Raw genomic sequence first — 25,938 nt, forward strand, 5'->3', positions numbered from 1 at the left:
TCTGCCATGGGTATCTCATGGCATGACAGGGGAGGGGGGCCCACACTGCAGAAAGCCTCCATGGCTGCAAGAAAATCTCAACCACCAAGACGTAGGTCAATGTGACCTTTGAATGGGGATACTGGCAGCCTTTCCCCAAAAGCAGTATTGACAGTCTGCCCAGAAAAGTCAATATTCCCATCTTGATGTGGAACATCACATTCAAGTGTCAATAGAGAGAGAGAAGAAAAAAAAGAAGAGTGGGAAAACAGAAGTGGTATGCAATTCCCTATTTTTGAGTCCTACCTCTTTTGGAAGACACACACTACATTACGTTCGATAAATATTAATGTCATAGCATTTTGGAAGGGAGAAAGCAATCAGGTGAGGGGTCAAGAAAGAGGCAGACCCTTAAATGATCCTCGAAAGTTGGGTAGACTGGGGAGGGCATCCTAAACTGGGGGAGAGTACACAGTAGAATGGTATGAGACCGGCATATAACAGTGCTGTTTCTCTAATCAGTGATTAACTCATTGAAAAGGTGTGGAAACATCTTCAGTGAAGTTTTGGCCAATTTAAGAAAAAAACCAACAATCCAGATTTACCTTCATTTTTTAATCTAAAGCAGATTTCGAATGATGAAAATATTTCATATCTGTGCTGTTCAATATGGTAACCACAGGGCTACTGAGCCCTTGAAATATGGCTGGTGTGCTAAGGAGCTGGATTTTGACTTTAATTTTGATTGATTCAAATTTAAGTTTATATGGGTGCATACGGATAGTGGTCACCATATGGGACAACACAGAAAAGACTGGCCGACTTGTGAGTTACTTGGCAGAATTCTGCTCTTGCACATTCATGGTGTTCCTCTCACGGAAAGCAGAGTCCAGGCGTAGGTCATTATAAATCCTGCTTACCCCTTTTACTAGGAATTAAAGACAACACAAGGTGCCACATTCAGATCTGGGCTGAATGTTTCTAATCTCTAGCCTCTGCTATACCTGAAGGTAATTCTTGGATAAAACAAATAAGCAAGTAAAAACCCCAAATCAACCAACCAAACAAAACACACTTTAGGGACAGTGATTGAGTTGTTCAGGTGGGATTGGTTGATACTGGTAATCCTTTGGGCCCTTATTTCTGGTTTCGAGTTTCATGATCTAAATCCATTTTAACAACGGCATGATTTATTACATGTTAGGTTTTCAGACTATTCAATAGTTTAGTAATTGAAATGTTTATTTACTAATAGTAGAATTCAAGATATGTTTTTGAAGACTCAATCCTCTCATAAGCTTGACCAAGTTCTAATGTCATGTTTTGCGTTAAACTGGAACACACTTGATTTTTCCACATTCAGTAAGTTGTCTAACTTGGGGGGGGGGGTTATAAATTGAATCAGGTCTTGTGACTGGGGGGTCATGTGAAGGGCCAGCCTGGTGTGGTTGTTACAAGAGTTCTTATGACTTGATATTGCAAACAATCAAGACTGGCTTGGTCTGGAAACCCATCGTTCTCTCCCCGCTCTTCTCTAAGCGACAGGCTACCATTACGCGATCTTGTTCCCTTCTCTGTAAATGTTAGACTGAATTTTAATTTCACCCCAAAACACCAAGATAGAAGTATGAGCAGGAGGACCCACCTTTTAGCTTTCCACCAGGCCTAGTGCTTTAAGCTAGTTTGCAATATATATATATATATACTGGGACTAAAGAGAATTCTTTTCCATACTTGGGGAATAACTTGCTTCTGATTGTATTTTTTCTGATAAACTCTTACTGAGTAGCTGTGAAAGGTATGTTATGCTAAAATGAGCTGTTATGTTAATATGATGATGTTAATGTGATTATGACCTGTCTTCCCTGGGAATAAAATAAAGCAGAGTCTTGGCTGGCCAAACAAGGCATTTAGCCAAAGATATTTTAAAGACTCTACAATATTGATAACTACAGAAAACCAGAAGATTTTTCAATTGCTAAGTATATTAATAAAAAGCCAGGAATTATCTTTGCTGTTAGCAAAAACAGATTTTATAAAAATACCTGTTTTGTGTTCTTAAAAAAGGAGATCTTCTACAACACAGGCTTTTGCTGGTTTATTTTTAAAACTGTTCAATCTTACATGGAAAGTAAAGAGATACATATTAGAAATGACTCCCCCTTAAGAAATCTATAATCTGTTTTGTCATGACAGTTTCTATAATAGCTCCTAGTTTTGCTTTTGCATTTTGTTCTGTGACTTTTCATCAAATTTTATTTTAATGAGTGTTTTTTTCCCTTAAATTAGATTTTCCAGAGCTGTGTATCTGTTTTTTGTTATTTTTCAAAGAGCAAGTTCTGTTTTTTTAAAAATAAATTTTATTTTTAAAGTTGACTAATTTTACCTTAATTTAATTTTTAAATCTCTGCTTCCCGTTAGGACTTCCCTTACTTATTTATTTAACATGTTGGTTGTGGTGGGAATTATAACTTCTTAAATTTAACATGTAGCTTCTTTCTTTCTACTTTCTTTTCTTTCCCCCTCCTCTTCCTCCTTCCCGCCCTCCTTTCTCTCTCTTTCACTCTTTCTAATGTTTGTCTACTTCTAGCCTATAAATTTAGAAGAATAATAGTCTTCTCTTTATTTCTTCTAATTATTTATTATTGTATATTGAATTTCCCCTTTGACCTAATAATAATTTATAAGGATATTTAAGTATTTCTCAGCACTTGAATTTTTAATTTAAAAATCTGTTTGATGGCATTGTTAGAATGTGGTTTCCACAATGCCTGTCTTTAGGAGTCAGCTGAGATCTCCTTCTAGTTAGTATTCAATCAATTTTTATAAATATTCCATGGCCACTTGAAAAGGTTGTATATTTTTGTAAAGGACAGCATTCAATAGGTACGTATTGATTAAATCTTATCACGTACTTCAAATTATTGATGACCATGTCACACTCTGTGAGTTGCATGGAAAATTCTTTCTCAATATGTATGGTTTAGGTGATTTTTTTCTTAAAAATTAAAATTTCTAGAAAGCTACTTTATATGTTTCAAAACTATGCTATTTCTCACATACAGGTTTATGATTCATAGCTTTGTTGTAAATGGAGCCAGTAATTAGTACTAATTTGCTCTCTCTGCTCTATTGCTTTGTATTGTAAATTCTACTGAAACTTGTTTACCCTTTCTGCTTTTCTTATATTTGCTTCTGCATATCTATACTTATATTTTAGCTTCCTCTCATGAATTTAAAGTGTTTCTTATAACTAATGTGATTTTTAACTAAACGTGACATATTTGATTTTTAAATAGAGTTTAAACTACTTAAATTAGTGTAATTACTGACATGTTTGGTCTAGTTTCAATCATTTTTGCCTGTGCTTTCTGATCTTCAATTTTCTTTCTAGTTCTTTTTTTTTTTTTTTTTGATCATTTGATCATTTTGCTTGTTTTCGGTTATGTCAATATTTTGAATGGTAGAATAATATTTCATACTCAAAAAGTTGTGATGTTTAATTTTCTACAAGATAACTGAGTAAACCTCCTTTTGTCAAAAGATACTTTGTTATAAGAAGGATATAAATAAATCTAGAAAATAAGTAAGTTTGTAACTAGGAAAATGAATGCTGCTTTTATTTTTCATTCTAATTCCCTTTTCTTTGATTCTAGGATTTTATAATGTTGGTCCCAGATTATTGTTCATGAAATAAATATACATATAATATAAATATACAAATACATAATGAACATACACACGCAAGCAGTCCTCTATTTGCATGGTAGTGTGGGACTGTAAAAAATGTCTATATAAGCTGAAACTCTGCAAAATGATGTTAATAATCAATGAGAAAAATTGTAATTCTTCCATGACCTTTAAAATTTTTGACGTAATGTAAATAACCCCCTTACAGTTGGTTATAAATGTATAGGGGAATGAAAAAGGCAAGATTAATATTTATTATCTGGTGATTTTTAAAAATAACAGTCTTATTGAGCTATAATTCACATACTATAGAATTCATTCTTTTGAAATGCACAATTCAGCAGTTTTCAGTCTATTTGGAGAGCTGTGCAATCATCAGCACTATTTAATTGCAGAATATTTCATCACTGCAAAAAGAGACCCCGCAGCCACTAGCGGTTACTCCTCCTTCCTTTCAACATCTGGCCGCACTAATCTACTTTCTGTCTGTATAGATTTGCCTACTCTGGCCTTTTATTATAAATGGAATCATACAGTATGGGGTCTTTTGTGTCTGGCTTCTTTCACGTAGCATAATGTTTTCAAGGGTCAGCCATGTTTTAGTCTGCATCACTACTTAATTTCTTTTTATTGCCATATAACATTAAATCATATAGCTACACTACATTCTGTTTATCCATTTATCAGTTGATGGCCATTTGGGTTGGTTCTACTTTTTGGTTATGATGAATAATGCTGCAGTAATGGACATTATAGTACAAGTTTGGTTTGTTTTTTTTTTTGTGGACATATCTTTTCAGTTCTCTTGGATATAGGATTGAAATTGCTGGATCACATGATAACTCCATGTTGAACATTTTGAGGAACTCCCTTCCAAACTACCTGCACTGTTGTACAATCTGCCAGTAATATATGAGGGTCCCTATTTCTCCATATCCTCACCAACAGTTGTTATTGAGGACAGCAATTATATCCTTACTGATTTTCTGCCCTCTGGATCTGCCTTTTCTTCTTGCAGGGATGTTGAAGTCTCCAGTGACAGTAGGCATGCCGGTAAGGTGTTGGAGTAGCAGAAGTCTACATTCCTAAGGTTAGGCTCCAGTTTTTAGTGCGGCCATGCCTCTGGACTGTGGACTGTACATGTGCCTCTTGGTTCTTCCCTCTCACCCCTCCTTGGATGGGGCAGTATGGTTAGAGTGGGCTGGAGTGGGATATTTACCTTCTCCACAAGAAGACCAGAGCTGGCTAGAGTTAACTTTTTCCCTTCCCTTATGGCAGTTAAACTCGGATAAAATTCCAGCAGATCTGGAGCTGGTTCACTCATTTCCCCTGAGAGTAGACCTTATTTGGATGAACAGAATGCTGAGGTGTATTTCAAAATGTTTCTTTTTTCCCTCCCCCTACAGGATGCACGAAGAGATTTTTCTCCAACAATCACTTTGAGAACCTGATGGAGCTCTAGAAGATCTAGAAGTGTTGGGGCTCCCCACTATGGGGCCCTCTGGAGTTTTTATCTCTCAGACTTACCCACACTGAACATCCAGCAACTCATCAGTTATAGTTCGGGTTTCCCCATCCTGTTAATGGTTTCGTGGTGTTTCCTTCTCATGTGTTTCTGAACCAGTAGGTTGTGATTCTCTGTATTTGTCTCTCTCTGTAATTTGGGGAGTAGCATTTTGCCCTATGACCTCACTTCTCTTAGAGAACTAGGAGAGTTGTTGATTTTTATTTGTTAAGCTTTTTTTACTTGTTGTTAGGATGGAGTGGAAACTTCCAAGCTTTTGGAAGTCTGCATCGTGCTTTTAAAATAGCTCAACACAATTCAAACTATTCAACATTTCCCAAAAAGTAAAGCTCATCTTTCTCTAGGATAATTTTGTTCAGATGGAAGATTACTAATAGAAATGTATTTTAGATTGTTTTCTTTTCAAGGTGGATTGAAAGGATCTGGAGACTTGTCTGTGCATACAATGACTATAATATGGGATAAACGTTGGTCAAACCCTTATGAAATAGCTATGTATGGTGTACTCTGATAGCATATGTTCCTTTTCTTTATTCTGATATTGTGGGTTACTGTGACATGCGTTATTGCCATCAACAAGTAGTCTACCTTCCTCTCATGCTTGCCGGCAGTCTATTTAATAAGCTACAGGAAAAGAAATTGAATCTTCAAGGAAGATGGTCTGTTTTAGAATCTTATGGAAAGAACTATGCTAGGTACTCTTAACCATTTGTACTTCAAAGAATGGTCTTGGGTAGGAGGTTGTAAACCCACATTGCTTAGACAACTGTCACAAAGCACCAGGGGACAAATCATATTTTCAAGCCTATTTATAGTCTAGAAGTAAATGACTTTATGAAAGCAGACTGGTAACTAAAGTTCCAGCAAAACAAGAATTAATCACAGAGAACCAAGTGAACTGAGGAAGGCAAATTGTGGTTGCTTGTCCTGAAATACTGTTGGTAGGCATTATTTTTAATGTTCTGCATTTTTTAATGAGAATCTGAGGAAGTCCTTTATATTTCTTTTTGATGTATCTCTAACCCTCAAATTAGTAGGTTAAACTTTTATAACAGATATAAAAACACTCTTTAAATGATGTTGTTTTCTTCCTGACCAGAAAGAATTTATCAGCAAATATTTTCACGGAGTTTCTTTACTTTCACCGGCAAAATAATCATGTCTGAATCTTCAATGAGAATCTAATTTTGCAGTCACGGCTAACCTGGAGAGTTCTTTCAGAGCATAAAGTTAATCCAATCAGATATGGAAAACCCACCATTGGGAATAAGGTTAAACTTCATGTTTAAACCCAATGCCCATGAGATCCTTCCAGGAACCTGTGGCCAGCCTTTTGTGATCATGAATGACCTTTAGAGATTATTTACTACCCCTAAGGTTAAGAGAAATTATTCAGGACTTGGAAATAAATCAAAAGGATGATTGCATACCCTTTTAAAGTGCTGGGCGTTGTTTAAGAGACCCATTCAAGGATTGTTTAGCACACTGAGGGTAAAATTCTTGTTTGACTTCCTATATGTGCGTAATTAGGGCCACAATTTTCAGAAGTTACACATAAGACATCAATCATTGTTCAACATTTTTTTTCAGATACTATATATACATATTTCAGTTTCTTGAATTCTCCTATGAACCAATTTTATTATTTTGCTGCACCTCTTAATTAGCTGATATGTATTTATTCTATAATTTTATGAAAATCATGTTTTTAACTTTTTAAAAATATGTATTTGACCCTATTATCTCTATTTAGAGTATTACCATAAAAAGTCTGAGGTTAAAGGTCTTTTATCTTATTTTTCTGTCTAAATAGAAGACCCTTTTCAAGAGCATGTAGCCTTTCTTAAGATTAAGGAACATTTTCTTCTATTATATTAGTTTTTCTTCTTTGTCTTTTCCATTTCCAATATACCTGTTATGCATAATATTGACCTCGGCATACTGTGCTTGCTGGCTACCATTCCTTCTCCCATCATGGTCATCTTTACTTTTTGACCTGCATCCTCAGAGGCCATTTAAACTTCTCCTTTTATAAAAATTTCAATTTTAGGCAGTATGGATTTTACGTTACACAATTTTCAATTCAAATTTCAATTCTGTATTTGTATTTTTAACCTAAATTTTTAGTTTCTTTTTCACTCTCAATTTTCAGCCAGTTCAACACCTTATGATTTCTTAACCATGCTTCACAGAAGCCATGTTTCTTTTTATTTTATTGAGATGAAGAATATAATTTATGACGTTTTGTTTACTATAGAAAACTTTTCTTTTGAGGTTAACTTTTCCTCTCAACTTGTACAGTATTTCTCTCCTTTTCTTAAGTAACAGATTTTTTTTTTTTTTAAATCTTCAAGACTGGCGATATTTCTTTGTTTTCTCATCTATCTATGAGGGGATATCTCCCAAGACCCAATGTTAGCCAATTTGAAAGAGGCATAGATTTCCGTTGGCCTTCTCTGTGCACGTGGATGCTTATAGCTAACAGAACAGCTCTAAGTCCTGTTCTTTAATAAAGGTGCAAAGCCCCTAGCTAAATTTTAGTTTCTGACCATTACTCATCTTGTGTAGCTCTGATAGACTGCCTACATGGCTTAATTTTCTTACTCTGGAAAATAATGTTTATCTCTAGGGCAGTACTTTCCAAATCTGACTGTTCATCAAAATCCCCTGAAAGACTTTAAAAATATGTAGCTTCTCGGATCCCATGTCATCTTTACTGGAATTTAACCTCTAGAGATAGGACTTGAACTCATATTTCTTAAAGGATTCCCAGGTCATTGTAATGCAGCTGGTGGACAGCCCCCTACTTAAAAATAGCTCAATGCATTTGTGATGATGTGTAGTTCTGCTTTAACCTATAACTCTTAGTCTTATATCAAGAGTTTACCTACAGCACTCTACTGTCCACAACCACATCAGACACTTTTTCCTCTGCTACAAAATTTGTTGCACAGTAGAGTTGGAATCTGCAAGTGAATGTAGGTGCTAGTAGATTGGGGAGAGGGGACAGAACAAACCCTAGGTTTTAAAAAAAGGGTCTATGTTACCCAACTTTCAGTTTTATATAAGTTAAGCCAATAAGAGAGGTTTGAATTACGATCATGTCTATTCCCTAGCTGGCCAAAGTGGGCTGTTTCAGAACACGGATTTTTCACTATCAGTTATCTTTTGAATCTCGTTAATAGATCTCCCAAGATAGGCTAGGCTCTGTCTCTTTTCCCTAGATGTGAACCTCCTGAGGGCAGTAACTGCTTCTCTCTGACCCTGTATTCTGATCCTATATCACGATCATACTGCCTGGCACATAGCAGATACTCACGAATATGTGTTAGTACCTGAATAAATGGGTTTGATAATTGGTTGGCTACTATCCTCAATATTTAAAGTTGTAACTTTGTCTACAAGGGGTATTTTAACGGGAAATTGAAGGAGGTACTATATATTATCAGGGTCTGTAAGATGATGTCATTTCAACCCAGAAGTCCTGTATTTAATTATCTCTGCAAAAAAATAGGAAAACCAATGTGGAGTATGTACTTTAGTTGGAGCAGAGGGAGGGGGAAAAGCCCAGAAAACTACACCTTTTATGTGTCATAGAGATTGAAAATGATCTCGTTTTAATGACACATTGAGTTTCAAGCACTAACAGTGTAATTTTTTTTTGTTGTTAATAAACTTGGTCTTACAAGTTTTACATTTTATGCCATGTTGTAAAGATACAAAAACATAACACTGAATAGGTTCTAACCTCCAACATACTATTTTATGGAAACTTAAATTTGGGTTAATACCATGAAGAGAGATTTCTTTCTTCTTTAGGCTCAGACAGGATATTAGTTTTAGTAATAAAATTAAAGAACAAAGAACAAAGATTGTGCTTTCCTTATGCTGGCAATTGAGTTCATCAAAGCTGTTCTGCTAACATATATGCCATCTTTTTGGAATTTTTTAAAGAATGAAGATCGCTGACTTGAATTTAAAGTTACTGATTTTTGCTTATACAACTTAATAACAAGGAAAAAACACCAAACAACTCAATCAAAAAATGGATAGAAGACCTAAACAAACATTTCTCCACTGAAGACATACAAATGGCCAATAGGCACATGAAAAAATGCTCAATATCACTAATTATCAGAGAAATGCAAATCAAAACTACAATGAGGTATCACCTCACACCAGTCAGAATAGCCATCATTAAAAAGTTCACAAATGATAAATGCTGGAGAGGCTGTGGCAAAGAGAACCTTCCCACACTGCTAGTGGGAATGTAGTTTGATGCAACCATTATGGAAGACAGTATGGAGATTCCTTAAAAAACTAAAAATAGACTTACCATATTATACAGCAATCCCACTCCTGGGCATAACTGGAGAAGACTCTAATTCAAAAAGATACATGCACCCCAGTGTTCATAGCAGCACTATTTACAGTAGCCAAGACATGGAACAACCTAAATGTCCATTGACAGATGACTAGATAAAGAAGGTGTAGTATATATATACAGTGGGATACTACTCAGCCAAAAAAAGAGTAAAATAATGCCATTTGCAGCAACATAGGTGAACCTGGAGATCGTCATACTAAGGGAAGTAAGACAGAAAGGGAAAGAAAAACATCACATGATATCACTTCCATGTAGAATCTAAAAAAAACCCAAAAAACAAAAAACACAAGTGAACTTATTTACAGAACAGAAACAGACTCACAGACATAAAGAACAAGCTTATGGATCCTGGGGAGATGGGGGAGTGAAGTGATAAATTGGGTATTTAGGATTTGTAGATACTAATTACTATATATAAAATAGACAAGCAACAAAGTCCTCCTGTATAGCACATGCAACTGTACTCAATACTTCGTAATAGCTTATAATGAAAAAAATATATACACAGATGTATGCACAACTGAACCACTATGCTGACATCAGAAATTAACATAACATTGTAAGCTGACTACATTTCAATAAAAATAAATAAATAAAGTTATTGCTTGTTTGGTCTTTGGCCAACCTCGTTTTTCGCTTCAGTTGTCCCTTAGGAAGTAAACTTTTTAATAGAAGTTTTCTTACCTTCTAAATTTAAGTAAAAATTTGGTACATAGAATTCCTGATTAAAACTAGGTGGGCTGAGGACATAAAATATCTCCTCTTCTCTTGCTCTTGTGAGCTGGATGACATATTGAAGTAAGAATGGTGTCACATGTGTATTTCATATCATACGTGGATTTCTGCGGTTATGTTTTGTGCCTTTGCCTTTTGACTTAGTAACTTTTGAGGGCTGAATATGGGAAATGTGTACATAGTTTTAAAATGGAATCATTATAAATCTGTTTTATTTTTTCCTTGAATCACTTGTAATTTTTTAAGTATATCCCCATAGAAATGGTGTAGGTTATGGTTTCCAGGGTAACTCATGCCAATTTCTGTAGCCCACCATGTAACTGAACTTGTCTCATAAAAGGGGCACCCTAGGACCTGGGTCCCAGAGACTGAAGTCACTTTGTACAGGCTTACAGGTCAGGGGAAGGCGTAAGTGTAGAGGAGGAAATTTTGCAACAGCCTACTTCAATAGGAAATACTTATTTTTTTAATCTTCTTTTCACGGCCAGTATTTAAATTCTTACTTGTCTCCTGGGGCTCACAGAGTGCTAGTATTGTACTATCTCAAGTCCTGGCCCCAATCTTTACCTCCAATCACTTCATGTGTCCAAATCTCTCACTTCTTACATTCCCAGATTAAATGCTTGTCTCGTCCATGTGGCCAACTCCTGCAGGGTAAATAGTATAACTGAACTCTTTTAATATCATGCATTCAAACCAAATTCAACACTTGTGGAAGACTTTTCATTCTTAAAAGAGTAGACTTATCATCATCAATATTTTTATTTTTGATGAAGTAGGACAGGGTGACAAAAGTTCGTAAAACCATTCGGGCCATGAGAAGGACTGAAGTGTGTGTGAGTGGAGTGGTCTGAAGGCAGCACATTGAAGTAAACACCCTGTGGGCAACTTATATCTAGCAGGGAGGTCTCTAAGCGTTAGCTGGGCTTATGTTTGATTTTAAGAACAGCAAAAGCAAAAAGGCATGAGTAAGTCTGTCATTTGTGTATGTGAGATATTTATACATTCATACTTTCATGAGTTCACTGTATTATACACAATAAAATATAGTACGTGGTCTTTTCAGATGAGAAAGGAGCTAAGAAAATGGAGCTGGCTCTGGGGAAGCCAAAAATGGCCCAAATTTGTTTTGAAACAAACAAACAAACAAACATGTAAGTTTCAAGGAATATTTTATGCATATTTCAAATTCTCACTGGGTCAGAGCTAGATTATCTCAATACGTTGAACCCGAAAGCCTGTTTCTTTTTTTCTTATTTTAAAAAATATTTTCATTGAGTAGTTACAGTTTTTTCAAGGGAACCTACTTGCCTCTTCCAAAGCAGCTCTCAAATGTGTTCTATCAGAAGATTAAAAACACAGCCTGTGGAATCTGAACTATCCACAGAGTACAAGTACATCTTCTCAGCGGTAAAGTTAGCTTTGTGTGAGACTGTGGGAACCAGGGGATGACCTGCATTTACAGTTAAGAATGTGATAAAGTGTGTCCTATTAACGTGACAGAATCCTTGCTGCTGGTCCAGCTTTCTGCAAGAAGCTGGCATCAAGGCAGGGGCAGTGGTTGCCCTCCTGTGAGTGGGGTCCATCTTGGACTCTGAGTCCACTGGTTCTGTCTGTCCTGTTTCTCCATTTCAGACACAAGTTTCTTAGATATAAAGCTAGTGATGTCTATTCCATCTCCAACTCACAGAAGTGCCAAGAATAAAAGTAATTCAGACATTTCAGTTGCAGAATGGGTTCTATAGATTTGCTGTATGATAAGTGTACTAAATTCTCAAATTGTCTAGAGATCAATTCAAATAAATCATTAAAAAAAAAAAGGCTTCTTTCCCATGCTAAAGGAAAAATGCAATCTACCGTGGATTGAGGCAGCAGAAATGTTCTGTTAAGTTCTGTTTCCAAGTTGTGGGTGATTTGGATGGAGTATGAAAGAACCGAAATGTAGAAGACTGGGTATGCTTTCCTTTCTGATTCTGCCGTTTGTTGGATTTTGCAGTCACTTCACTTTGTGGTTTCCTCCACTGTATGTGATCTGAAGCAAGAGAACTGCCTGCCTCACTCACTTCGCAGCTGGGTCATGCAGAAAAAGATACACTGCAGTTTGGATCATAGTTGGACCTTACAGGTAGGTCAAGTGTTTCCTTGGCATATTTATCCTGTTGTTATTCTAATTACATGCACGTGACAAGCTCAGAGCTTTCTTTTAGGCACAGCAGTGGAGATGAAGCGTTCTGAGGATGGAGGAAGAAATTGAGGGAAGGCTGATATACCCAGAAATATAATGGATAACACAGATGGTGGTATCACTTTTCCTTCTTTTACCCACTCTTTCTATTGCTATCCAGGAACTTTGGTCATAATTTTGGTTGGCTGTTGCTCTGCAACAGATCATTTTAAAACTTGGAGTCTTAAAGAACGAACACTTTATCATCTTTTGTGGATTTTGTGGGCCAAGAATTCAGGAAAGACTTGGCTGGTGACTCCTGCGGTTTCAGTCTGATAGTAGCTGGATTTGGAATAGTGAGCTGCAGCTGCGGGGGGCTGGCCGGGCATCTCTCTTCTCATGTCATCTGAGCCTCTCCCTATGTGACCATGTAGACTCTCTTGGGCTTCCTCACTGTCTTGTGGCTCAGGTCAGTTTGATTTCCTCCATGGAGGCTGAAATGATTACTCTATCGAGCAAGGTAGAAGCTACATTGCCTTTTATAACCAACATTTACAAATCACTCAGCCTCATTTCTGGTGCATTTGACTGGTTATGAGCAAGTCCCAAACACATCCCGATAGAAGGAGAATTAGACTCCACCTCTTGATGGAGGAGATAGAGATGTTTCAGGAAAGTATGTGGGATGGGAGACACTGTGGCAGCCAGCTTTGGAAAGTGCAGTCTGCCGTGGACATTGCCATCCCACTCGTGTGACACTGCTGTGACAAGTCACCTATGTCTGTCTGGTGTTCTCTCCTCACAAGGAACTTAGCCTCAGAGATGCAGGTTTCCCTCAAGGTTGAGAGATTTTCCCTTACTATGACTATTTTAGGAACAGGGACTCAGGTGAGCCTTTCCGAGTACCCTAAAATCACACCATGTTGCATTCTTCTCACAAACTAATGTGCCTTTATAGACAGATATCTGGTTGTTTCCATTGTGGGTCTTCTCCTTGGAAGTGTGTCTGTGTCCATATACGTATTTGTTGGAGCACAGTGAGAGGACGGAGAAAAGCAAGAAGCTGGAGAAGGAAGCACAGGTAAGACAAGAGCAGAATTTGAGTTCCTTCTCATCTCTCCTGGGCCTCCTGACGGTGATGCCGGGCCTGTGGGTTTTGGAGAGGCAGCCAAATTTGTTACCTAGTCATCTGCTGAAGTGTTTAATTCCCTTCTTTTATTGCTAAGAGTTCAGTAGAGTTGTATTTAGTTGTTCCAGCTGGTCTCAGCTGTGCTTCAGAGAATTAAACTAAGACCAGAGGTTCTTCTGGGGTAGGAGTTTAAAGAGGGGTGCAGCACTCCCTTAGGCCAATGTGGAGTTGCCACCATTGATGCAGGAAAAATGGTGTGAGGCATGAGGAGGGCCTGTTCCAGGCCCCGGTTGAGCCCCTGGGATGTGCCCCGCCCATTGTGGGTCCTTGGCTTGTGCAGGAAAGAATTCAAGAGCAAGCACAGTTGAGTAGATTTATTTAGAGAAACACATTGAAAGGCAAGACAAAGGCCACGAAGTGTGGGGGTTGGGTGCTCAGATTAAAAGTAGGTATACACTCCATAGACAGAGTGTGGGCCATCTCAGAAGAGTCAGAGAGTAAGGGGGGCGGCCTCGAGGCACCTTGTTGCCAGTTTTTACAGGCTCTGTAGCTTCATATGCTAATAAGTGGAAGGACCAGTCTAACTAGCCTGGGGACGAGGCTGGGATTCCCAGGAAGTTGGCCATTTCCCACTCTTTGACCTTTTGTGGCTAGCCTTGGGACTGTCATGGCGCCTGTGGGCATGTTACTTACCATGCCAATATATTACAATAGGCATATAATGAAGCTCAAGTTCCACTAGGAGTTAAATCTCCCATCATCTTGAGCCTCAAGGCCTCCTGGAGGTCAGATCTTTCACCATTCTGGTGTTAATTGCTGGGTTATTCCTTGAATGGCTGTGCCCTGCCCCCTTCCTGTCTCACCAGGATTTGTAAGACCTCCCTAGGGAGAAAGTGAGTCTCTTTCATTTATGCTTTCAGTTCACAAGTACTCGGGAAGTGCTGACCATGCTGCCTGGAACTTTTCTAGAGCTGAGACTATAACAAAGAATAAGACAAAACAAAACATGAGGTCCTTTCCCTCACGGAACTTTTATTTCAGTCAAGGAGATAGATTCACATACAGGTACCTAGCAGAGATGTTGTACTGTTTTCCTCTGAAGAGAAATAGCAGTTAAAGTGACAGGACATGATAAGGCTGCTATTTAGATAACAATCATGGCCAGCTTCTCTGAAGAAAAGAGATTTAAACAGAGACTTGTGTCCCAGGAGTTGATTCAAGATCTAGATCCCTGCTTTTCTCACTCCTTTAAAAAAAAAATTATTTACTAAGAAAGTTGAACACATTCCAGATTGTTCTTTCAGACTATAGAACTTTGAGATCTGCATTCATTTTCCTTTTTTTGGTTGTTTAAAATAGTGTAGGGACCTTTTGGCATATTAACAGAGATTAAATATTAATTATTATCAATCCAATTATTATTTTGCCTTACTTTACAAGTGCAATTTCCCCCACTAAATGTATTTAACTGTACATTCCTTTGGCCAGAAATGGATTTTCATCAATCTTTTCCACGGTTACTGGTGATAATGCTTGGACCTATATAGAAAGATGCAGTGTGGTACTCAGGAAAGAATGTGGTCACTATGGTCTGTATTTTACTCTTGGTTCTGCCATTTGCCAGTAGAATAGTCTCAAAAGGGTCATATAAATTCTTTGAAGCACAATTTTTCTCACCTGTAAAACTGGTGTAATACCTACCTTCCAAACACAGTGTTCATTGTACGTTAATCCTCTTCCTCCTGCTTCACAATCAAATTCCTGCAGACAGTTATTTTTTTCCAATAGTGACCTGGGTCCCTTTTCCTTCTCAGAGGACAATTTAGCATGATTAGTAAAGATCTTAATCATTCCACATCAACAAGACACGGAGACTTCATCTTTGCTGAAATTGTTTTTATTTCTCATGTTGCAATTTAAACCGTGACTCTCAAGACTTCCCAGATGGATTTCTTCATCAGCACGTATTTAATCAAAACTATAACGTGTGTTACACTGAGAAGCTAAAAGATTGGTCAAGGTCATTCAGCTGGTTGACAGGAGAGATGCAGCTGTTAGAGCAGGCAGATAGCTAGATATGAGCAGAGAAAGGGGGACATAGACCAAATGGCAGGAATTGGGCAGAAAGGAGGGGCACAGGCCAAATGCAGGAAACCACACACCATGTGAGCAGCAGGGATCCTTGGGCAGAGAAAGAAAAGCAGGAACCTTGGGGCTGATAAGGGAGCATGACTTTTGGGATGACAAGTGGCCTGGAGAAGAACAAAGAAAGGTGAGAAAAGGCAGGAATTTCTAGTGTCCGAATGTAACCTTTTGCTCATTATGCCCTCATTTCGATAAAATTAGCCTTGCAGATCAGAAGTACCCATCATGCACTGACGCCATGACATTTCCTATCCAGACTAAATAAGGACAAAAATCCCTCCTCCCTTTGGGAAGGTGGAGTTGGGATGATAATCAGGGAATACAACTCCAAACCCTTCCCTCCCCAATGAATATTCCACCCATTCATTTTTAACTATGTAACTAACTTGCCAAAGAAACTCAGGGCAGCTGCTCACCTGAGCCTGCCCGCTTTCCCCTGAGAGTGTACTATCCATCCTTTAATAAATTTTCACTTTACCTTTTTTAACCTCTAAGTCTTGTCTCTGAATTCTTTCTGGGTTGGGACAAGAACCTGGAACACCGGTTGCATCTATTGGCAACACAGCCACAGCCACCTTTTCCTGACTACATTGACTATTTGCCTCGTATCTTAGGACCTACACTTAATCAAAACTCTCAAGGCCAAAAACAGCCTCTGAAAGATGGTATAAGTTACTAGATGGCTAATTTTTGCTTGAACAGATTTGGTCAGTACCAAAATAAACCTGATTTCTTTTGGCAGAAGGACAATCCTTTCACTTTAGAAAAGCGTTAAAGACACACACTTGTCAATAACAGATGATGGAGAATTCAGTCTTCTGAGGTTAACTTTTTTTTAATGACTCACTTTTCAACATCTTATAACTGGTCCAACCCTGGAAAAAAATCAGAAAGCGTGGAAACATATTCTTGACTTTTCAATCTGGTTTTAGACACTGATTTTCTCTTTAGTCTTCAGAAAACCATAAACAGTCTCATAGAAACTCTGACATTGGTAGGGGGAGGGAATAAGGGAGAACTATATGATTTGTATATTTTAGTATTGTGGCTTTACCTCATTTTTGATTGAGAGAACTACCTTTTCTCTTGTCAAACAATACAGATCTCCAGAAATACACTTCCCCTGGTATACACGGTGGTTTGAGTCTTCCTGTGGGGAACACCTGGGGCTCTGTTTTCAGGCCACTTAGCTCACTGCCAAACTGCCCATCAGGAAACCTGCCACTGCACATTCCAACCTGCCTCACCATCATGAAATAGTTTTTTGGGGGTTTTTTTGGCTTTGGGGATTTTTGGAGAAAAGATATGTATGTTTGTTTTGCTTTTCCTGTAAAATTATAAATGTTCTGATAAGCATTTTCTCCTGATGTATCAAAAATCACTCCCAGCCGTTGATTTCAGAATGTACTCTGTCATTTGTTCGTGGTCTAGAGAGAACAAGTGAGTGGTCCAGTGTTTTACAATGAGATAGAGGCAGACAGGATTGAATACTGAGTCTCTTTGACAGTTACTCCCATTTTCAGTTTTCCTCCCAATGTACTTCATTACTTCCTCATACAACCTCTAGGTTCAGAAGCCTTTTTTTTTTTTTTTTTTTCACAACTTCTAGGTCACTACTTTATTTCTTGAGGTGAGAAGTTAAAGTTTTCTCATGGAAAAGTATACAGAAATGGTATGAAAAATTGTTATGTTTCTCTTAACATAGTCCACATTTGTGTATTTCACATTTTCTTTGGAAAGCCACAAAATGCTCTGAAAGTGTGATCACAGAAATCATTGGTTTTCTTTTCTTTGCTTCCTTGGGTTAATAATAATAACTTTCTCAATTTCAAAATACAAAAAAAATTCTCTTTTATATTGTCAGATACCTCAGGTGCTGTCATTCCACTGAGATTACATGCCATGTGACTTTCTTAAACTGCCCCCCATGCAGACATGCTGACCACGGGTGTGAGGCGTCTCAAAGGCTGATGTTTACCGATCTTAGAGTGCTGATGTATATTCTCAGATAGGTACCTCCTTATCTGAGGGCAGAAAGGAATGAAAATCTTGGAAGTCGTACTGCCAGATTCTGAAATAATCATTACACCAAGACAATTGAGGGAGAAATACTATCAGATTGGTTGCGTTTGGTTTGCATGTCAGCCAAGCAAACCGCCTCAAGTTCTGCTTTTCAGTGGGTGCTTTAATGTCATCTGTAAACAGCCTGGGTATTCAGTCTTTATTTATTATTTCCTTTCTGTTTGAAGAATTTCCTTTAGCCACTCTTGAAGGGTATATCTTTGAAGTGACAAATTCTCACAGTTTGCTTTCATCTGAGAATATTTTTATTCCCCCTTCATTCCTGAAGAATAGATATGGAATTTGCAGTTAAGAGTACTTTTCTTTCAGCATTTGAAAAATACTGTGTCACTACTCTCTGTCCTCCATTGTTTCAGATGAGAAATTTATAATTCAAATTGGTATTTCTCTATAGATAATGCCTTATTTCTGTCTGGTATCTTTCGAGCTAGTGCCTTTGTTTTTAGTGTTTAGTATTGAATTATGATATGTCTGGACATGAATTTCTTTGGGCTTACTGTACTTGAAATTCTCTTAGCTTTTAAAATCTATATTTTATGTCTTTCTCCAAATTGGGGATGTTATCAGCCATTATTTCTTCAAATACGGAACTCTGATTATGTGAATTTAGATTGTTATTGACTAGATTAGACAGATCTGGGTTAAAATTCTATTTAAGCTACTTATTAGCTAAATTATCTGGGTAAAATTAATATTTCAGATTGATTGATTTCTATAAAATGAGATACACTGCCAGTCTATACTGGATCTCTGTTGCTTCAACCAGCAACCCACCCTCCCATCCCTCCCACTATCACAACCTCACACACTCAGCAAGGATTGAACTGTGTCCACCCTAGGAAATAGACTGCATGAGACTTCAGCATTAGCATGTTTGCCCCAGTGCCTGGAGCAATGCTTTACCCGTGAGAGTAATTATTATTTGTTACATGTATAAATAAGCAATGACTCAAATCCCAGTAATATTTCTTTCCCAGTGTAGTGAAGATGACAAAATACTTCAAGATTTGTACTGCAGATGAGAAACTGGCTCTATGACGAAGAGCAGAAATTGATTGCATTAGCAACCTAATTGTTCTGTTTCTTCATTTCTCACTCTACATTTCTCCTCCCTTTGGCTCCATCTGTCTCACCCTATACGTATTCATCTAGACTATCTTGGTATTTTTCTCCCTAAGTCCCTAAGCTTCTTTATTTCTCCATTCTCTCTCTTATGATCTCTGACTTTTTTTTTATTATTACTTTGTATCTGTTGTGACTACTATTTCTGTATTTTATTCCTTTTTACCTTCCCCATTTTAATCTCTTTTTTTGCTTCTCACCTGTCTTGCCAGATCACTATCTCACCAGATCACTATCTCTATTCTGTATCAGATCACAGTGGGACTCTAACTTTTATATATTTATTTAGCATCAACAATTTATTTATTCAGTATTCATTTGCTATCTCTTGGAGTAAAGAGTTACCTTCCTTTTTCTAACTGAAAGAAGAGCCATTTAATGTATTAAATTAATATATGTAATTTAAAATATTCTATGGAATATTTAAATATTAGATATATCTAAGTTAAAGACTAAAATTAAATATATTTTATATAGGGAAGATAATACAACTTTTCATCCATTTCTAACTCTTGATTAATTTTGCTTTTCTCGTGGATTAGAAGATGTTACTAGAAAAAAAATTCCGATCCCTCTTGTAAACATGGGTCTATGATGTATTTTATTAAGTCAAGGCTAAATCCACAAACAGTGACTGTGACAAGCAGGTCTGATGACAGTAATGTTGATTAATCTCCATAAGCTGGAGCATTTGCATTTAGGAAACTGAACAGTTAAGGAACACTCAGCCTTAGCTCAGCATGTCGGGTATTCACTGACTGGTGAATATTGACTATGCATATTAGTCAGAATTGTCCAAAAGAATGAGCACACCGTGGCCAGTGGTCTGGCTGTGTTGACAGATGTATTCCTTGGTTAGAGAATGCTTCTTTATTCAGCCCATTCGCCAGACCTCAGTACCACCTCTACCAATTCTGCTCTGCTACAGAGCTGGCCCCAGTAGGAAAAGAAGAGAGAGGTAACAATCCCTGTGTCTCTGCCTGAGGGATGGCAGGTGACATGGTTACGCCTATACTTCCCAGGCACTAGCATTGCAGCTCCAGTTGATCCCTTTTGTCTTTTGTTCTCTATGCCTTCCTCCCTGCTGCTAACCTCACAAGTGCTCAGTGCTCTGTTCTCCATCCCTATATCATAGCCCTGGCAGAAGAATGTTCTTATTACCAACACAATAATCTCTCCCAGAGGAGGATGTTCAGCCTTGAACCTTGGCTCTCATTGGGAATTAATATTGGAAATGAATCTGTTCCTTAAGGTCCTGAGATATTCAAAGCTCTCAATTTCTTCTGCCACCTCCACCCCCATGTCCTTGATAATATATGCCCAGGGTCCACAAACATTTAATTGGAGAGCTCAGTTGCATAATTTACTCCTCCTTAGACTACCCTATAAGTATTGAAATTGAACAAGATCTTTCAAAGTACTTAAGTGACATTTTGTTGATGTACACATGGGGGTGAGTAAATTTACATATATTAAATAATTATTTATCAGGCTAATTGGACCTAAACCATCAGCTTTTTTTTTAGGTAAAGCCTAATGCTTGCAGGGAGGAGGTATTTTTTTCAAACTTGGATTCTCCTGGAACAGCTTGCAAAACTGGATTCACAGACTGCAAATGTGCTTCACAGTGAGGCTTCACAGTTTTTGCAGTGAGGAAGGGAAAACTGAGATCTCTAGCATAAAACAGTACGTGTATTCCACAGAACCTGTGTGTGAATTATTGACATTCCATTCTCATGATTACTCAATTAATGAGGCCAATTAGTGCACACCGTGCTTTGGAGTAGCATCAGCAGGAACTAAATGAGCCTTTTCGGGGGATGCTTATAGATTTAATTGATTTCAGGAAAAGGAGTTGACTGATAAGGGTAGCTGCTTGTGGGGAGCAGTTTGTACCCAAATGGGAATGAACCATAAGATTGAACAGATGTTGTTCTGTCTTCTTAGTGCCTGGAATATGGTGCTATGTTCTCACTTACTTCTCTACCAGGGAACTCTAAAATATAGTCAAAGGAGACTGTCACAGGCCTGCCACAGCATTCTACACAGCAGGGCAGCATGTATCCTCTAGAAGGTTTGTAGTTGTTGCTATTTCAGCTATCTCGCTAATCAGTTAAAATACAAAGAGTAAAATGACCAACAGTGTTTTAAAAATTGATTTGGAAATTATACATTGACTTAGAGAGTGAGTTGAAATCCCTTTGAATGTATTTTGTAATTATTTTGATTAATTTTGGTTATGAGACATGATGGCTAATTTTATGAGTCAGCTTGACTGAGCCAAAGGATACTCACATCACTGATAAATATCATTTCTGGGTGTGTCTTTGAGGGTATTTCTGGGCAAGATCAGTAGTAAAACAGGCAACAGAAGAGTTTTACTATGCACATGTTTTGCTTTGCGGTTCTACAGACTATGTAGTGCTTTCATAGGGACTGGTTCTTATCAAGGAATTAGGATCTGACCGCTGTGAAGCAGTACATCATTCTTAGGAGGAGCCGTCACAGTCTCGTCAGTGATGGAAGGCCAGTAATCACTAGGTTATAGAAAAGCCACGGACATGTAAGCATTTATACAAGACTCCCTTATCATAAAGGGAACTAGAGGAATAATAGGAAGAGATAATAGGAAGGGATAACAGGAAGATTTTTCAGGTTGGCTCATAGAGTTCATATTTCTTCCAGGTAAGTATAAATAATCTCACTACAGAGGAGCTGTGTTAAGTCATGCTATTTTTTTTTCTTTTAGGAAAGATATATTATTATAATTAACATACCCGCATAGAAACCTAGGTGAGCACACTTAAAACGGGTCACTTACTCTGATTTTCTAGATTTAATGTCATTTCTCCTTTCAAAATATGAATGTGCACATTAATTTGCTATTTCCTCTCACCATCTGTTACCATAAACTCATAGACAAAATATAGCTATAAATCATAGTTACTAAAGTTTTACTCTTCTCGTGGGATGTATTCATTAGAGTGTGTATATGTTTGTGTTTATAGACTCACATTATCTTTACCTTCTGTGTGTTTCCTCCAGATAAAGAGCAAAGTAACCTTTGCAGACATTAATTATAAGATCAAACCTTAGAGGACAGTGACTTCGAACTTCTAAGATAGATAACAATCTTTAATCAGCACCATTTTTAAGCAACTTATCTGTGAATTGGATACAAGTGGATTCACTTACATGACTTTGTTTCCTCTTTTTGGTAGCAGACTCGCCATTACAGAATGGTCTTTGAATAGCCTGTCAGTACATCTGGGTCTACTTGGTGACTCTACAGAGGAGCTCATGCACCAATTGATTTGTCTTATTAGCATGTAAACGACTTCGCTATTGGTCTCTCCATAGTGGTTTTGACCATGTGCTTGCCATACAAGGTATAAGACAACAACGACAACAGATGAACAAAATAGAAGAAAAGTTTCCAGAACCATTCTCTCAAAGAAAGTAACTAAGTTTTATTCTCTGACTAAAATATCATATAGACGGAACATCAAAGAAATAAACTTTGTAAACTTACCATAATGGCCTGAATCCAAGCCAATAACTTAAAAATCAAAGCGAGACAGATAATTCATCTGTGTTCCAAAATGATTTATACCATGGTAACCAATTACCTTTAGTCTCTCTTTCTAGTATGGCTATCAGCCACAGCTCTGTGTGCTAGGTTTGCAGAACTATATAATTCAGCATGATAATAACTTTATTTTTCTTGGTGAGGAGGGGTGATATGCCCCTTAATTTGCCACAGAGCTCTTTGCTCATTTTCTTTCTAAATTCGGCATGGTAAAATGAATTACTTTTTTCTCACACCTGTAACATTCCACTGTCACCTTGGCTGTGTTATGGTGTTAAAAAATTTAAATCTCTCTGGTTAATAGCCAATTGTGACCTTTCTTTTTATGGAAGATGTATTCCATTTCCAATTTTGCTTGGGCTGCAGCAGCTTCTAATGCAAATGAGTGCATGTCTTCTAAAATGTCACTAATAAACTCCCTGTCATTTGGTATTAGAATAAGATATCACACAAGAAATCACCTTTATGTTTCAAGACACATCATCAAAGGAAAACCCAGATTAAATTTACTAATATATTTTATTATCTAATATGTTAGAGTAAAATTTGTATGTGTGTATATGTGTATATGTGTGTGTGTGTGGTGATTTACTGATGTGAGGTAAATTGTTGAGTTCAGAGCCATTTTTTTTTATATTGGGGAAAATGGTTATTATACTTAATCTTTGTTTTTCTGCATACAGGCAAGAACAAGAAAGGTAGATAAATGCAAATAAATAAGTCCTATATTGGAGTCCAGAGATCCAGGTTTTAGCCTCATCCCAGCCTTTGTTACCTATGTGACCTTGGGGAGAACACCTTTCCTGAGCCCTTACTTACTTGTCTAGAACCTGGAGACATCTATACCTGCTCTATTTCCTTGGTTTTTCATGTGAGGTAATACTCTTAGAATCTGTGAACTGCTACTCAGGTGGAATTGCTTTAAAGTTGAACTAGATTATTCTTGGTCAAAGGGTGCACAAGTAATGAAGTCACTGTGTCAGAATATCCCTTTAGCAATGGAAACTTTGTCAATGGCTCCATCATCTATTTGTATTTTTATTAATCATGCCACTTAACGAATAACAACAGTAGGTAAGAGTTATTTGAGGCACATATTTGGCTGACTCTGAGGTTGATTGCTGGTAGCAAGTGAAAGTAAGAGTCCCTAATCCCTGTCTCTTAATAGTTGCCAAGCATTGTCCCCAGGTATTTCTGTTTCTCATAACAGACATGAAGATAAGTCAACTCAGGGATGACGCCTTGCTCAGGCCATAGAGTTAGTTCCAAGCAGAGTCAGAATTTACACGTGGGCAGGATAGCACTCTTGTTAATGTGTCAAGCATTTGACAAAACCCTTATAACAACAGAAAGCTGCTCCTAAAATACCAAAAGTTGCTATAGCTCCTAGGGAGGGTTTCCAACAGGCCGCCATCTTGAGGGTGAAAGAAGGTGTCTGTTTCTTGGAGAACAGCTGTTGTCAGCTGTGAGAAATGGTTCTTTTCCTTCATGTTTTCTTACCTTTTATTTGAGCTTTGTTTCTGAAAAGCCAGTGTCATCTAGACACTGCCCTTTGGTGCCCCTGCCTCCACTTACTTTTTAGTCAAAGGGAAGGCTCACATTTCTAGGATAACTAATTATGCATGAAGTTGTCTATTTAGTTGTCTATTTAATTGCTCAGTTCTTAGCAATTCATTGCCATAAGCGATGATAGAAGTGGACTGTATGTAAAGGCAGACTTAATATCAGCATAATGTATATTGTGTAAGATTTCTAACTCACATATTATTAGAATTGTAAGATGACCTGGGCACCATCTATGCAAATTGCTTCTGTTTGCTTCAGGTTGGAAGGAAAAAGCCCAAAGAGAGGAAATGGCCTGCCTGTGGTCACATCTCACAATCTGTTATAGCTTTCCAGAGGGATCCGTATTTTTTTTTTAACAAATTATCTTTCCCATTTTCTCATGCTTTTATTTCCTTTGCTGTAACCAAATATTCCAGCATAGAGCAACTGTTCTACTTGCTACAGAGTTAACAATAAATCGACTTAAGTTCCCATTCACCACTGTTTATGAATTGGGAGCCCTGTACTAACAGCTCTCCCAGCACACGAGCATTGTCAACTTCTAGAGAATGACCAAAGGCTCCTCCATGGGCTTCTTGTGCTCATGATAAAGGTTTCATTTATTAGTTTAAGCTGATCTTGCCCCATCACACTATCCACTGTAGTTTAAGGCTAATAGATGCTGCCTTTGAAAAGTGTGCTTCTGTGAGATTCATGAAACCTTGAGATGACAGAGTAAGTCTATAGAAAATAGAATTTGACTTACCGAAAACATGTTAGGACTCTCAGATATATTAAACACAGTACTTGCTCCAAAATATTGTGTCTTTCATATCAATCTTAAGTTCAGCTTTTCTTCAAGATTCTATTTTACAAACCATTGTGTATAAAATGGGAATGACATGTAGGAACAGAATTTCTATGTACAAATGAACAAATTATTTATTCATATATGGAATAAAAAATTAAGAAGGTATGTAATTTTATTTTGGTTCTGTATCTACCTCATCAGAATGACTGTCCCCTGAGTAATCAATTCATAAATAAAAGCAGAGTGTCATGCTGGGAAGAGAAAGAAGGAAACATTTTTAATTTGAGGGTCCTTGTCTTTCCAAAATATAATTCATTGCTCAAATGTACCATTTTCCATTAAAAAATAGAATTACTATAATTTACCTTTTGTTTCTATTATTGCTTCTCATTCATTGAGTGACTCATTATAATTCCTCATCAGTTCTATTTATCTTTTCATGAATAAAATAGTAAGATGTTAGAAATATATTAATATATTAAGACATTTTCCTTTTCACATATTTAGTGTTTGAGGTTTGGATATATGCCTATATATGTATACCCATACACATATTGGAGACTACCTACATACCTATCTATCTATCTATCTATCTATCTATCTATCTATCTATCTATCTATCTATTTATATCTATTTATCTATCTATCTTCAGTGTGTTAAAAGTAAAGAACAAACAGAGAGAGACTTCTTAGCAAATACAGAGAGATTTTGTGACAAATATTGAAGGAAGAAAAAATATATTTAACCCAGATATCAGTTAAGAGCTAGAAACCTATTCAACACTGACACTGAAAATCTAGAATGGCATAGGAGAGACTCACGGGAAAACTTAAAAATACTTTGAAACATCTCAAAGAAACAAAATCATGTGTGAGTAAATGTAGTCAAATCCAGGGAAGAGAAAAAATATATTATGCAGGCCCTGGTCTTGCTGCAATAGAATTTGTTGCATAATAATACATTTTTCCATTTTATAAAATGATATCATTATAATATTTCTTTTGTTGTTGTAATTCTATTAATGATGTGGCTTA

The sequence above is a fragment of the Camelus bactrianus genome, chromosome 15, assembly GCF_048773025.1.
Source record: "Camelus bactrianus isolate YW-2024 breed Bactrian camel chromosome 15, ASM4877302v1, whole genome shotgun sequence".
In the NCBI taxonomy this organism is placed as follows: Eukaryota; Metazoa; Chordata; class Mammalia; order Artiodactyla; family Camelidae; genus Camelus; species Camelus bactrianus.